This window comes from Nyctibius grandis, chromosome 1 (assembly GCF_013368605.1).
Source record: "Nyctibius grandis isolate bNycGra1 chromosome 1, bNycGra1.pri, whole genome shotgun sequence".
Lineage (NCBI taxonomy): Eukaryota > Metazoa > Chordata > Aves > Nyctibiiformes > Nyctibiidae > Nyctibius > Nyctibius grandis.
In genome coordinates, this window is record NC_090658.1 from 9,390,565 (window position 1) to 9,407,312 (window position 16,748).

At 40.7% G+C, this 16,748-nt stretch overlaps 1 long non-coding RNA gene across 2 annotated transcripts in view; it reads left to right on the forward strand.

Moving 5' to 3' along the window:
* Nucleotides 1-16,748, forward strand: part of LOC137670717 (uncharacterized) — a 175,659-nt gene that overhangs the window by 147,696 nt on the left and 11,215 nt on the right. For both annotated transcript variants that reach the window (XR_011049342.1, XR_011049344.1), the window contains exon 2: nt 2,765-2,853. This is a non-coding gene — a long non-coding RNA (uncharacterized lncRNA). The remainder of the gene's footprint in view (nt 1-2,764; nt 2,854-16,748) is intronic.

Here is a 16,748-nt window from a genome sequence, read left to right on the forward strand (position 1 = left end):
CCCATTTAATGTCATCCTTACTCACTTGGATGAGATGTTAGACCTAGTTTTTACCCTGTTTCTTCTCTTCTCCTTTGAGGCTCGGTTATGGTTGTTTGCGTGGAATAGGGGGTTATGAGTGTTTAAGTTATGATGGTTTACTTTTACAGAATAGTATTTTAGTTCAGGGGCAGCCCTTCAGATTTCTTGGTACTCTTTAAAGAGTCAGGAGCTGCTTGACCACTTTCTGCTGCTCTTGTACCGACATCCACACAAATACCAAAGGAAAGGTGTCCAAGCCTAAGCCCTCGATCTGAAGGTGGCTCTGAATTTTACAAGTGTCCTCCATCCTAACTGTGAGCCAACTTGAAATCCTGTCTCTGAGAAGCTCCAGACTCTCTGGGGTTTCAAAACTAACTTCAGATCTGATATTTGGCCCAGCTTCTTAATGCAAATGGAAAATTGCATTGTGAGCCTCAGCCTTCCTGCAGAACAGCCTGTGCCAAACCCGATGAGCTCGAGATAAAAACAAAGATTTGCAGGACACTGTGTCCCATATCAGTCAAAGGTCAGCGGGAGTTTCGAGCGAAGTGGGACTGGCCCCTCTAGATGGAAACTTCTTTATTTGCTTCTGAGCTCCACGGCCACTGCGGTTTGAGACCTAGGCAGGTGTGCGGTGGGGAGTGAGCCATTTGTTTTGCTCAGAAGAGGATATTTGTGATGAGGGAAATCACGGATTTTATGTGCTCACATTTTTTGTTTCCTTCTTAAGCAAAAAGAGAACCTTTAGAATGCCAAAATCTTGTCTTAATATTTCACGGAAGTAAGTATTTTATAAACGCACGTTGCAAATGGCACTATAAATTCTCCGCTATGGAAAATTGCTATCTGGTTTGAAACTAGGCAGGATAAATAGAACTATAAAAGGTTACCTGGAGTAAACAGATAGGGTTTCCAAAATGTACCACATGAGATAGATTGGAGCTCATAGTAATCTGTTTTCCGTGCTTAACATACGCTCAGCATCAGCTGAACTCTGTAACTGAGCTGCCATCTGTATCAATCCCGTTCCTAGATGTCACGGCCCTGTTAATGAAATCTGGAAGTGAAATTGTAAATGGATTCAGTGAATGGTAGATGTCAGCCATTGCGTGATGGGCAATCATCAATCATCCACTGTCAGTTATTTCTGTCTCAGTGAGTAAGCCTTTATTTAAAGCATAAAGTAAGAATGTTGCCAGACCACAGGAACAAGCCCTGAGCTGTTTGCAGGTGCTGCTATTCACAGCTGCCAATTAAGCCCCTGACATTTCCATAATGGCCAAGAGGCAAAGCATATGCACTTGATATAAACATTTTTGCAAAAATTAATCTCAGTTTATCAATACTTCACTTCTTTTTTTTTTTTTCCAAGGCGACATACAACATCCTACTTGGCCTATTGTTTGTTTGCTGTAGAAAGAGAGAAATATGAGTTGGAAAGCAGCCAGGGCGTTCATTTCCCCAGGATATACAGTAGATTCCAGTGGCTCGTTTCAACCCTTAATTGGGGAGGGAAAGCACCGTAGTGAGGAATCCCACCTTCAGAAAATATTGTGTGTGCCCCTTGCCCCCCAGCCATGCGCACATGCTCAACTCCATTGCTTCACATCACGCGCTTGCCCTTAGCTCGGTAAAAATGGAATGCTTGGTCTGGCAAATGCTGTTCCTGCAGTTAACCAGCCCGTCGTTGTTCTTTGCTGCTATACCAAAATTTTGCCTTATCTGGATTTTTATGCAGATCTCTGGGTGCATTACTTCTGGCTGGTCCTTTTCATTCCTCCTCCACTATTTGAAAAAAAAAAAAATCCAAAACACCAAAAACTAAAAATGCAAGCACTTTTTAATATACACATTATTGTCTTTTGGACAGGAGAAGAAAAATAAATTGTCAACTCAACTTATTAAAGGCATTCATCAGTACCGCTGCAAACTTATATATGTATTTCATAAAATTGCCAGTGACGAGCTAGCTTTTTTTTTTTCAGAGAAAATATTTTTGTGGGAAAAAGAATTCATATTTTTCTACAGAAAAATAAATTGCCTAGTATCGCCACCTGACATTTATAGTTTGGAGGACATAAAACTTTTCAGAGGTCCTTTTATTTTTTGCTCTCAGCTGTTTATAGTTCTTCAGGGGTACACTGATCTGTAAGTAAATACAGAAGAAGAAAGGGCTGCATTCACATTTTCGAGGAGATTTCGTCACATGCTGATTGCTCTACCCCATTTTGCTGCAAAGTCTAGACAAGGCAGAACACTGAGTGGGAAACTGGATAGCACTGGGGCATTTTAAAGTTGTCTTCTTCGCTCTTCATGTACCAAGGAAGATGACACAAGTCAACCAGCGATTTGAAGTGTATTTTCATGTGTCATACTATCTGGTTGTAAAATTATGCACTATTGGATGAAATTAATTTCTGAAACATATAGAATTCTGTTAACATGATATATTTGGAGTTGGTGTTAGAGGTCTTGCTGACATGTGTGCATTAAATTGATGTGATTTTTTGCCAGATAGCTGTGCCGGTATAAGTGCTAATTGTCAGATGCAGATATACTGGTGCAGCTTTTATTAGCGTAGCTTATTTTCCTTCACCTAACTGAAATAAGCCATCCTGCCTTTAGCACTTCCCTGGCAGTGGAAGTGTATCTATAATGAGCAGTTTCCTACCTATCAATGTATCTGAAAGTTTTAAGTATAGATTGATCTTTGCTCAATTTTCTGTTTCGTTTGTCCATGTAGGTGCCTCGTGAAGTTCCACATTGCTTCAGATTTCAGGAATAGATGTTGCTTCAGATACCCAGGACCTGTTTTGAATTCAGCTCATTCAGGTAATTTTCTAACATGGTTCTTAGTTTTTTTAATGCATTTTTTTCATTCAAAACCATTCAAAGTGTTTGACATCCACGAAAACGTAGTCTTTAGACAGTAAAAAAGAATGTTAAAACCTAAGTAATGCTGCTGATTCGGTCTCTTTAGAACTTGAAGGGCCAAACTGGCTGAGTTACCCAGGGTAAGTCAACTAATCCCACATATATCACTTGTTTACTTTATTTTAACCAGAAAGTGTTACAAAAGGCTGGGCTTAGAAAGTTAAAAAGCAAAAATCTCACAAAAGTCTCTGCATCAAATGCTTCTCTGTAGCATATCTTTGTGGCCGTAAAGTAATGTCTTGGGTTCCAGATGACTCTGTATTCGTTATCACCCAAGATGACCATCTAATTTGTGTACATTCATGTAAGCAGAAATAACTGCTGAATTCAGTGAGGTCACACTGCAGTGCTGTCACCTCTGACTCAGCCCCTGTGCCCTGAGCTAAAAGGCAAAGGTAGAAGGTAACCAACCCCCATTAGGCTCAGCTCCTGTGCTCTTGTAGATGTTACAGCAATAATAACAATATTGCTCTGAGTATGTCCACATGACAATGTAGAAATGCCCAAGCTAGCTGTAAACGAACCATTGTGGATACTGGACGCAGTCAAGATGAGAACAGCAGAGAACACCAAGAGGACTAATTTACTTGCTTTTTGGCAGCGTTAGCTCCATATGGGCTAATCTATCCTGCCAGAAAGCAGGCTCATTTATGGCTAGCTCGTTTATACCTAGTCTGAGTACCTCTTCGCTATACCAGAATTTGCAATGTAGACGTACTTTCTGTTAAGGTGACAAGTGTGTGATTGTATTAAGTAAGAATATGGAGGTTGGGATTTTGAAGGCACCTAAGGGCTTCTTTCGAAAGTGGTTTAAGAGGTTACCACCTCCAGCGATCTGCTTCGCAACTTCTGCTGAAGATAACTTCCCCCGTGATTCAGCACGTGCCGCCCTAAGAGCCTCTTGAGTTTACAGCACAGTATTTTAGCTTAAATCACTGGAGAGGATGTGCTTGCATTAAGATACTAAATGATGAACTGAATCAGAGCAGATGTATCTATTGATATGGCAGAAGCAGGCAGACAGCTTGGGTGATAAAGCTCCATATTGCTCATTTTACAGAGCCCAAAGAGAACCGGGTGCCAGGTCTCATGGAAATGTCTTTCTGCTTTAGAATGCAATAGGGGTTGAGTACCTCCTTCTTCTCAAATCCTTTCAGAAAAAGCTGTCAGCAATATTTGTCTTTTTAGGGTTGCATAGATCCAAATGTCGCTATCTAGTCACCTACTGTGAAGTCTGATCCAGCTAAAGAAGCTAAAGCACAAACCTAGCTTTCCAGCATGACACCAGTGAGATTTCTCAGGTGCTTAAAGCTAAACATGTTTTTAAATTAAGATTTGTTTGTTCAAACTTTACCTCCATTTACTTCAGGGTAGTTAATATATGTTAACCCTTCTGGTGCAAAGTGAGAAGGATTTGGCATTCAAGAAAGCAAACCAGTACTGGTAGCCATTCTTACTTCTACTGCTGCAGTCACGTACAACGAGCTCCAGGCTTGTCTCTTGCTTCCCTGCTTCTGGGGCTGCCCAGCTATGATCTAGTGTGCTGACCTTACTAGCCAAGTAATGACTTTCATGCTGCTGAATCCCATCAGGAACTTCATGTCTCTTGTGGTCGTCTTCATCCATGGCTAACTTGTATTATCATTGGCACGCTTAAAATTGTGATGTTATGTTTCAAATGTTTTTAAAGCTGAAACACACAAGCTCTTTTATTTCTCTTCTGCCTAGTAGGATTATTTCAGCTCCACACATGCAAAACCTCATATTATGCAAGAAATTAATCATATCAGGGTAAAGTAGCTACTGAAAAATTGCCAAGCACCATAAACATTGGTCAAAATGCAGGCCAACCATTTGCACAGCAAGTAATTGAAGCTAGAGGTTCATTGGAGCGATGCGTAACTTTTCATTATGAATTAGAAAGCTTTTCAAACATAAAATGATATCTGAGAAGACTGCACTACCTAAAAGGTTTCAGTAAACACTGAAAAAAAAGTGTTAAAATATGCTGGAGAGATCAATCATGCTTTATGGTTACTTGCTCCACGTAGTTCCACACACATTCTCTGATAAACAATGTCCCACACACTCTGCCCAGACCCATTATTTTCTTCAGCACCAAAGCGTCAAGGGCCAGATCCTCATTTGGTTTAAGTCAGCAGAGCTCTGCTGAGGTTGACTGCTTGCCATTGATTTATGCCAGCTGAAGATCTGGCCTGAAGAGTGACAAAAATGTAATTTTTATGTTTTATTTATGGGTGTAAAACAATAGTCCTAAAGGGAGCAGATGTTCCATGTCGAGGGAGGAGGTTTATGAAATGCAATTCCAGACACAAAAGCTAATCTCTGTGGTCAGGGAAGGCATGAGGCCTGTTTTACATGATGAACTTTAATTGAAATCTTGCTCTTTTGTGTTCATTTATTTCTTCTACTTGGGAGCCGACAAGCATCATTTAAATTACTTACTAGCTGCCAGACACCTTAAAAAGGAATAGATAGTTGTCTTAGACACCTGGAGAAGGTTGGACAGCCTTCACTTGTCTTCCCAGTACCTGCTGAAATGGTATTAATTTGTTATCATGCATTTTTAATTAAGTGGTCACTTCACTAAAGAAATTTCCATTTGTTTCAGATGGAGCTGTGGGGAGAAAGATCATTCAGTTTTATGGAGGGTTTTGCAATTGTAAAATGTCTGTGTTTTTCCAATTTGGAACGAAAACCAAAGCATTTTGAAATTCTCTCAAAACGAGAAGGGAGTGTCTGCCTCTAAGTCTCAGGCCCCAGACCTCGTATTGTCCCCAGTGCCGAAACTATTCCCTTTGTGGACCATCTTCCCTCTTTAGATCCTAGAGCAGGAGTTCCTTGGCTGCTTGAAAGCAACTGCCAAAAATTGAAGTTAGGGAGCTGAAAGAAAACCAGTGGTAACAGCCTTCTTGCAGGAACGTCACGGTTTTTGAAGCACTCTTCATCAGGTTTTCTTTCAACGAGCTGATGTTTTTGACTCCCATGCCACTGTACCCACCCTAAAAAGGAGAAAGCATTTAGTGATATACCTTCTCCTTGGCTTTATATGGCACAGGCACATACCATGGTGAGATCTGAGCTCCTCAGAAGCACAAGGCAATAGTCAGCTGAGCAGTGCTGATTCACATCAGATGAATTTTGGACCGAAAAGTGTAAGGATGAGATTTTCTTTCTGACCTTCTGTCTTCCTCCCCACACGCTCGCTGTCAAGTACAGTACATGGAGAGCTGGAGAACAAGCTGTGCTTATTGGAGGCCAACAGTGACATTTAAATTGCAGCTTTCAGAAAAAGAGGGCAAGTGGAGCAAAATTGGAAGTGAATATTCCGTATTCTATTAAGAGTAAAAGGGAGAAACAAAAATACAGATTGAGGAAGGCTGTGTAGGAAGAACAGAATGGAGCAGGAGCTAACTCTCTTATCTGAATTTAGCTGGAAATCCCAAATGTAGAGTGAGATTTTGTTCTGAAGCAGGCTGAGCATTAAGAAGTTTGAAATTCTATATGAACCAAAATTAGAAAAAGAAACCTGAGGCTAAACTGAAAATGGGATGCAGGGAACGCTGAAACATTTCATTCATGTTTCAGCATAATTTTTTGTTAATCATTTTAGAAATCTGGTGCATCTTCATTGTAACACTTTTCAACACGAACAGCAGCAACAACCACAACTTTCTAGTCTAAAAACATCAAAGCAGGAGCTTCCCAAGGTTATAAAAATGCTTAATTTTTGTTCGCAGCCCCGGATAAGAAGCTGACGGAATAAGTTTTTCAGAACAGCTTTATTTTGTTAGACATGGCATTTGTTTCCCTTTCAAAGCCACTCTGAACAACGTTTCCAGTTGCACATTTCCAAGGGCGTGACTCACATCATGTGATGGGAGATGTCTATGGGAGATGTCTTCACAGCCACACCAGTCCTTCTAGACTCCCTCGTAAGTCTCCCAGTAGACAAACAGGCACTTTAGGACACAGTCTGACCTGTTTTAAACCTCTGCTTTAGCATGACATAAATTAGACTCTGAAACTGTCTTTTTTTTTTTTCCCTATCAGCTGAAAGGTAGCCTAGGGTGACTAACACCAAGGATCAAATGAATCCCACCCAAATATTCTTGTCCGTGGGGACAGCTGCTGTAGGATACTGTGGTAAAGCAGTTCACATCTCTAGACACCATATGCAGGCAAGTGAGAGAAAGCAGGTTTATGAATTGGAGTGAGGTCACAGAAGAGTAATAAAGTGCTCCAAAAACTGGAAAAACTTAGTTAGAAGGGAGTATGAAAACACCTAAATATGTACAAATGCAAAATGCTGGAGAAATATGTTACCTGCTTAATTATCACTTGAAATGTGAAAACGCAACTGAGGGAGAATAAAAATTAAGGCTTTGCAGGGGAACGAAGTAAAGAGGGTGGGTTGTGATAAAGGGGGGAATAATTTTCTTATCAGATGATCTGTTTAGTCTGGGGAGTAGTTTTCAGGAGAAGCAGTAGCCTCAGTGTTTGAGTCATTTCATACCAGAGCTTGGAAGTGCACAATAGAGATCACTCCTGTCTAGGCAGGGAATGAAAAAATAGGGTCTCCTGATCTTATCCAGCCCTCACTTCATTCAGCAGGAATCTTTTCCACTGACTCAAGCGGGATTTGGATCAGACCCTTTTTTACCTCCTGTGTTGATGGCTCTCTGAAAAGACTTAGGAAAAGACACAAACTAGAGCCCAAATATGACACCAAGAATGGCTTTTTTGGGCTGCTAGAAGGAAAAACGCAAGTCTCAGAAAATGATGAAGCAGGCGGCTGGCAAATCAGAGGGACTGTTTTACAGCTGGGAGCTGAGTCAAGCTCTAAAACGTCTTTACAGAATTAAATGGCATTGAGCTTGGGTGTCGCTAATTCCCTTAAAACTCTAAGGAAACGCTTCTCGGACAGCAGCTCTCAGGGCAGCGTCATCGCTTGGCAAGTTTCGCTTTTGCCACAGCAGGATAGCTCTGCATATCCAGCTTATTTTATTTATATGCCCAGTATTTCAGAGAGGTTTTGTTGTGGGTTACGAAACGTAGCCACATTTTATATTTGATTCAAAAGAAAACAATAATAATAGAAGCGGGGTAACATTTTTGTATATGCCTGAGTGATTCCCTTTGCCTGTTTTCAACCTACCTAACGGCAAACCTCCCTTCATTCTACACTGCTCTAATTAATTTGACAGGACTGGAAACTTGCTCTTCCTGTTCACACTTATTATTCATCTCTTCAGAATGCCCTGTAGGGAGTACGAAGCACAATAAAGCAGTATTTACCAAATCCCTCAATGCTAAATACACCTTTTAAGCTGACTCCGCACAATGCCAGCAGTGAGAAGATCTGACTAAAGGGCAGCCAAAGAAAAACAACATTTTCCAGAGCATCGTCTCTTTACACATGGCTAGAGAGTCTTCGGCAAGGAAACTATGTCTTTTCGCCCCCCTTCAAATTCTACAGTAGGCTCTGGGGATCCCAGCTTATTCCTACTGTATCTGAAAGCTTTCCTGTAGCCAAAGCAAATGACAGAGTGATCATACTCAATAAGATATGATGTTAGTTCACAAGAGCCACTGGGTAATTTCATACAGGCGTATCTTTTAACCTTTCATCACCCAAATTAGAAACACCATAACACAACATAAAACACATCTGAGAAATCCATCGGAGACAGGAACTCAGAAACATGCAAGTAGAAATAAGCGTTTTGAGAATTAGAAAGTGTTTTGAGAAAACACTGAAATTGAATGTTAGGTTTCCTTTTTTAAAATTCTCGTTGCAGAAAGGGACCTTTTACAAACACACGAGGTGATTAAGGAATTTAAAAAGTGAAACACGCTTCTTTGCACACACTAGGGAAGTAACTCAGACATTCCATATTTTAAAAGTGAAGGATCAATGAAAGAGATTTTCAGCAGCAAGTTACCAGTTGGGTCCTCGACTCTAATCACCAGCTCCCTTTGCACCTTTATGCCTCCGTAAATCTCGCCTTACGTGAAGCTAAAGGTTAAGTTTTCAAAGTATGCGAGAAAATTTCTACACAGCATAGGGCAGCATTGTGCAAATATACCCACATCAGCCCTAAATGAACTAACTCAAATACCAAAAGGGATAGAATCGCAGCAGTAGGGCGTTTTTTCCAGCTTTTTGCTCTTGACTTCCAAATGTTGCTTTGCGTGGCATTCAGCCAGAGCTGGATGCCACAGTATGCAAGTCACTTCTGCAAATGGGGACTTAGAGCCAATTTTCAAAGATGAGTAAAGCAACGGGTAGGCATTCAGTGGGATTTTTCAAGGCACCTGTGAAAATTGAAACTAAGTAACTGTGCATAGATGCTTTTGGAAATTAAGTACCTGAAACTTTTAAAAATTCTGAGAATTACATTCCTGACCAGCTTCTGAAAAATTTATGTTGAGTCATTTTCCCTAGATCCTGAACCTCCTTATTCATGTTGCAGAGTAGCAACTCCCAACAGGTTTCATGGACCAGCATGCACACATACACACACAGGCTTCCTTATTCCCTTTAGTCTTAGTTTTTATCCACTTGTTGACCTATGGAAAAATTTAATCCTGATTCCTTTTGCAGTCACAGAGATCTTACATCGATGTTACATTGTTCATCTCTGTAGAGTTATTTGGGTTTTACAGTAATGCACTTTTCTGGCCTTGATGCAAAGCCTAATGAAGACAAACAGGAGACTCCCCCCAGTTCAGCTTGGTTTTGGATCAGACCCTAATAAAGAGAGGAATTGGGCTCGTTGAATTGTAGATAGAATAACAGCTCAACTCCTTCAGGCGTAGCTCCTGTCTGAATTGCCGTAGAGGAAAACCCACCCTAAACAGCTTGAATCTGGCATAAAACCTTGGATAATTGGGAGCAGAATGGGTCCATTGACTTAAAGGGGAACTACTGCATGAAAAAAGGTGTGCTGGCATTGGCCTTTGCTGTGTTACATAAGAAAGATGGTTCTTGAAACTAATTAATCCTTGAAAAGCTGACCTATCTCATTGTTAGCAGTACATTTTTAATTATTCATTTTAGTCAAGCATCATTTGAACACAAGTCAATTTGCAATTTCATTAGAGTACAGAAAAGGCCTGGGGTCTATTCCTGGTAAAAAGGAAAAAATCTCTGGCAAAATTTCATAAAGGATGTTAATCCTCTAATTAATTTTATGTATCAAGCAAGAATTAATGTGTCCTGCTATTTAAGCAGAAGTCATCTTGCCAAGAAGTGCATTTTGTCATACCTTCCCCTCCAGGAAAACCTCTTTACAAGCTTTGTGGCAAAATACCCTGGCAACTAATGACTAGCTTTGAAGCAACATTCACAGACCATTTGCTTTGATGACATTTGGAGCTTTTTTCTCTGCCCCCCCCCCCCCACCAACTCATTCCAAAGTCTATTGTAAGTGTAGGGCTCTCACTGCACTGCCTTTGAGAACTAATCAATAAAGTAAGATTTGTCAGGTTGCATCTGAGGAGTATCACATCTTTTAACTCCTTTCTTGGTTGAGTTGCTGTACACATTTTTAAACTAAACCTTATGAACAGATTTGAGTATGTTATACTTAACCATATTCACAGGCACACAAGTGTGACGCCTTTCTTTTTCTCCCTTATATTCACTTCAAAAGCTCAAAACCTATGCCAGTTAACCTTCCATAAAACTAACATTATATGGTCATCATGCATAATCAAATGATGGATTGCATGTCAAAAAGTCACAAATAGCGAATGTTTACCCCTGTTACAGCTATGAGAATTACGGTATTGCAAAAATGGAAAAAAGTGACTTCACCCCACGCCAAAGAACTCCAAAGAAAACACATCCATGTTAGTAAATACTGAAACAAATTCTGAATAGCTCACAAACGTGAGTATAAACCCTAGAGCGAGGCAATCCATACAGTGAGGGATGGAGATCAGAATATGGGCCACAGAGTTTCATCTTTATTGTAACTTTTGACTTTCCTTAATCAATGCTAAAATCTTTAGGTCTGATTTCTCATTTCAATGGCTTTGTGTAATGTATCTCAACCGTACCTCATCTAATTTAATAAGATGCAAGCTAAGGAAGTACTTAAGTTACTTATCAAGGGTTTCAGATGACACATTATTATTGTACTCAAAAGTCAATATTTGCTAATCATGTTAGTACAGGAACTGATCCAGGGCTACAATTCTTGAATTGCAAAGGCATTTAAGATTAATTAAACCTGTCTCCTCCTCACTTGACACATACACACATAGCACACCCCCTCCACCTCTCTTCTGGAATGGACAAGTTGGTGTCTCCGTAAGAAAAACCTGTCTAGTCCACAGCTATAGGATGAAAAACTATTTTCTCAGCTTTCTGCTTCCAGGTGGTCATTCAGAGCCTGACTTCAGGCATTGGGGTAGCTCATGTTCAGCATGTTGGGATCGCGCCCTTTATCTTTGACACTGGTATGATATAAAACCAATCAATCGTATTCTACCCTCGTGGGGTTGCAGTTGAAATCAGGGGAGAGCTGGATGCTGAGCAAAAGCAGAGCCAATCTGGGCAGTGTGATGCAGGCTGAGAAAGCCTGATTGCTCATTCGTTTCGCTTGGGAGTTGGGATTGCTCATCTAACAGGCTCACACGTTAGAGGTACTGAGGTGTTGAGCAAGCCTTACTCCACACAGTGGCAGAAGAGCAGTGAGTTTACACTGTATTATTCATTCTAATTTTTCTTTTATCATACATAATGGGAACAGTTAAAAATGATCTATGTCTTTCTTTCTCTCTTTTAAAGCTGTTGATGAATTTGGCATGTATAACATGAAAAGATTTAGTGCATTTCCTAGGGCTAGGTACAATGTGAGCAGGTGATGTGCAGGCTTCCACATGCAGAGCTGCCAGTGAGCTTTCAGGCTGGATTTGCAACCCTTCTGCTATGCCAGCCTCAGTCTCCTCTGAGTATACTGTCAGCTGCTCAGAGGTGATGTACATATGATAAGCAATGTGGTGACTTCCTGATATGATCATATATTTATTCAGGACCTGGCTTAGAATGAGATACAGATTTGCCTTGAAGCGGGAATCTCTTAGGGGCTGAAATGTGGCTTACCTGCTACCCAGCATATATTATTGTAGTTTGTATATTATTGTGGTTTTCCTTTACTCCTTTAAGCCAATATCATACTGATCTAAACAGCGTAAATTAAATATTTATATGAAAATAATAGAGCAGAGTGGGAAATTGGTATCAGTCACATTAGGAGAGATTCTGATCTACATAAAACTTGGGCAAAATGCAACAGCGAGGCTATCTGCACTGGATGAGCCCAAATTTACACTCATAAATGGGATGTGAATCACAGGTCTGATTCACCATACAGTTACTTGTAAAATTGGTGTATTGCAGAGGCTTATAAAGTGGGAGGGGTTCAGTGTTATCAGGAGATTGAACTGATATTGTGTATTAAATCATATAGTGACTGCATGGGTTTTGATCTAGGCATGTAGAACATCAACGTGCAAACGACAAAAAAAAAAGTAACTGTTTTGAGTACTGTGGTATCCAGTCTGCTTATACCTCAGATCAACCCAGAATTAAGTAAAATACTCAGACGCATATTTTATAAAATCAAAATGCCACCTGTTCAATATTCCAGTTACTGTGGAACTATTAATCTGAACGGGCTAGTAGTGGCTGTTGCATAATTCTAGCATCTGAAAGCCTCTAAGTAGTAATCCACTATCCTGCGGTCATTTTTTTGTATTCATTCAATTTAAAATATGAGACAATTTACCCTTTAAAGGTACCCCCCCTTTTTTTTTTAATTAAACATTATTTTATGCATGTCTTTTAACATACTAATTGATTCATTTAAACCTGCCCCACACAGGCTGAATTACTAATCCGTTTTATTTATTTATTTTTCTTTAAATCAGTATCGATGCCATTTTTAGCGTGCTTTGGAAGTATTCAAAATCTCAGCTATTTCTCTGTGTGTGTATCTATTTGCCTCAGTTGATTGTTAGGACAGGGAATGTCACACTTACCTTTACTGGTCTATGCAAACTCAATTTGATAATCTTAGCTCATGTCCCAGTGGAGCGTGTATCTGTGTCACAAATGTCACCTTTGAAAGTGGCACTAATTGGCATTCATGTTGGAAGTCTCAGTGGAATGGCCATAGACACAAGGTGAAATTTTGGTTCTGTTGAAGGCAACAGGAGTTTTGTCATTGACTTTAATAGGGTCAGGACTTCTTCCAGAGACTGAACTGCCTCTCATACAGATGTTCATACTGGGCTGGGAGCTTCAAACCCTCTGTGTTTGCTCATGACTAATAAAATGTGTTTTTCTGCTAACCTTCGTCCTTCCCCTGCCAGGATCTAGTTCTCTTGGTAAAGGACAGAGTGAATAAGCCCAGATAAGACCTGCAGCTTCCTCTTGTGCTGTCCTCCCCAAACCCCAGGTCCCTTCCTTCTCTTTATACTTGATCATAATGTCTTTCCAGGCTCAGTGCAAGTTCTCAGTCTTCTGTTATCTCTCGATTCTTCTTCTATTCTTGTGTATTTTTAACCACTCTCTGTTTTCTACACACTCTGCCTTCAAGCATGCTCTTGCTACTTTGTCTTGAAAAAATGAAATTCCTTTAATTCAGTCTGCCTTTTTAACAACCCACTGGTTTCCTCATGTCTCTCATCTCTACATTCTTAGAAGTTGCTGTTTGTTCCCACTTCTAAGTAGCTTCTCTGTCTCTGATTTTTAATAGACAGGCTTCTCAGCTCCTGTACTTGGCTCCATCTGAGGACAATCTTTGCCCTTCTGTGTCCTGATCTGTCCCTCCCGACACTTGGCTTCTGTAATTCTCTCTTGTTCTCATTCCCAATTTGCTTTGGAGATGCACCCTTACTGACAGCTCCTGTATTTTTTTGTGCCTCCCTTTGCCACTTGGTCTCCCCATTGCTTCGCATAGGTATCTGTGTGAGCATCCTCGATGCGCTTGCCCTTCTCTGCCAGTCACTCTCCTTCTCCGACAGTAATGCTCTTGTCCTGACTTTTATAACTATCTGCTTCTGTACCTCCAGCTGCCACTTCAGTATTGGCTTGACTTCTTAAGGTCAGTTATTTACCACTTCTTCCTGATTTTCAGATCCTCATCTACTCTATCAGTTCTGTTACACTTGCTGTCTCCTGGGCTGTCTCCTAGAGCACCTTTTCTCCCATCTTGCTGTCTCTTCTCCTGCCATTGATTGTCTTCCCTATCATGATGGCGATCATGATTTTTTTCATCAACTCAAACTAAAAATGTTATGATCATCTCTCTTCTTGATGGACGATGTCATGGTCTAGTTGACATGGTGGTGTCAGGGCAATGGTTGGACTCGATGATCCCAGAGGTCTCTTCCAACCTGATTGATTCTGTGATTCTGTGATCTTCCCACTTCCTCCCTTCCATCTAAAATGCTGCTTGGCAATGCCGCCTTGTCTCCACCAGCCAGCAGCTTCCTTGATTTTCTACTGCCTGCTATAAGGAATTCAAGCCATTAAAAAACTGTGAAATCTATTGCTTGAAGTTCTGCTGCTATTTATCTTCCACTCCATTTAGCCAACTGCTTCTCCCATTCTTCTCTTTTACAGGTTTCCTCCGTCCCATTTTTCTTCTCTTTGCACTTTCTGCTGTGCTGCTCCAAAAACAAGGAAGCATTTTTTTGTTGTCATCCATGAGAAATTTTTTCTTTTGCTTCCTGAAATCTTTCATTAGAATGCACCTCTAAACTTTCAACTGTCCCTTTCTCTCAGTCAAGCAGAGGCTTTAATGCACTAGAAGACAAAAACTGTGATACTGGCCAGAGCCGTGTTAATGCAATCTTTTCTCTCATGCCCAGACACAGCCCTAGTGAAGCCAGTTAATGTCCACCATGTTACCTGGAGCCTATGGAGATGGTAGAGAGCAGTGACTGGGACTTGTGTTTGTAATGCATGGAAGGTGCTCAGTGTGCTACAATACATTGTTGTTAAGAATGTAGAACAATCACTATACTGAGAAATGAAATAATTGCATTTAGGGAAAAAAAAAGAAGAAAACAGTGAATACCTTGAAGCCTGGAGCAAAGCTGGAAGCAGGAGTTGCTAGTTGTACAACTCCTGTTACCTTGCATTGAAACACAGTGGCTACTGTTTTGAAAGTTAGGTAGGGAGTTTTTGGTATACACAATTACTTCTTGTGACTCAGAAAGCATTGCTATGCAAAACTTCAGGTCTTACTGGGTGAGTTTTTATGGCTAAGGCTATGTAGGAGTTAGAATGAGGTTATCTTAGTGAGTTTTGCAGAGCAGGGTGATTTTTTTGCATAGGTTTTTATTTAATTCTGCAAGATCCCCCAGCCAAGCTAAAAGGAGTGCTGGAGGAGTGTGACAACTGAACTCTCTAGGACAGAAATAATGAAATACTTCTGTGTGTGGACCGTTAAGAAGGATTATTAGAAATATTCCCTCTGATACAGGGAGACTATATAATGCCACACAGTGCTCTTACTACAAAATGTTGCATTCTTTAGTATTACGATCTAGAGGCTATCTAGGTCCTGACTCAAGAGTGCAGATGTGCTGCAGACAAGTGAGTCATTTTCCAGTTCATGCAGGACTGCCCTTGATTTTATGAACTTCAGGTCAGACCAATATATTCTGTGTTCTGCGAATTACTCTCTTTTTGTGTCAGGATCATGATATAGTTTGGACAAGGTCTAGAGCTGTAGGCTTGAAGTGGTGAGAGCTACAGAAAAATAAATGTAAGGATCCGGATCTAGATCTACAGCCTGCTTTCATGTATCTACATGCCACAACCTTTGTGGTGACCAAAACTCCTCCACTACAGGAAACCAAATTAAATTAAATGTCCGTGTGCTGACAACAAGCCCAGCTGGCTGTCACTTGGCAGCCAGGGCCTAGTCCTGCCCTCTCCATCACAAAATTGATTTGGATACGTTTATATGATTCTGTTTTAAGTGTGAGTTAGTTACTGCAATTTCCTGGCCTCTGAGCCCATCAGGGCTAATCAAGCCTTATGACCCCTTCAGTGCAGAGGCGGATGGCCATGCAGTACTGTATTTATCTAAGAGCACTGAAAATCTGTGTGGTTTACAGCTGCAAGTAAATTTTTCCAGACAAAGTTCCTTTCTAAGGTACATTCTGTAAAAGGCATCTCTCCGTTACCCAGTGGACCATTGCAAATACCCATCTTGCCCAATAAAAGGTGAAGCACACCTGTGGGGCTGGAGTGAGAAATCACAAATTTCCCACTGAGCTTAAAGGAAAGTTTGTGCGTTCCTGCTGTGCAAGGACATCTTATGTATTGGAGGTCGATGTTGTGCGCATTCAGGGGAACAAATCCTCTGGTTGTGTAAAGTGTCCCCGGCTCCACTGAGGAGCTGTGACAATTTACACCAGCTGAGGTGCTGCTCAGCGTTTTTGGTTATGGGCCTTATTTACTCATGGCTAGTGAGAGTTCCTGTGGTGCTGTTACAGCACTGTGTGTATGTAAATCTTTTTTAGATGCCTTTGGAGCAGTTAGGAGAGCGCACACCTGTGTATAAAGTAGAAGCATCCTTGAGCATATGCCTGGTGTAACCTTACAATAGAACGGTGCCATAGCAATCTACAATATAGCTATTTTTATCTAAATGAAGATCTACAAATAATGTCCACTAAAAAGTAGCCACACAGGATAATAAGGTAGTGAAAAAATCCCTTTGTGTTTTGGCATAGTCCAT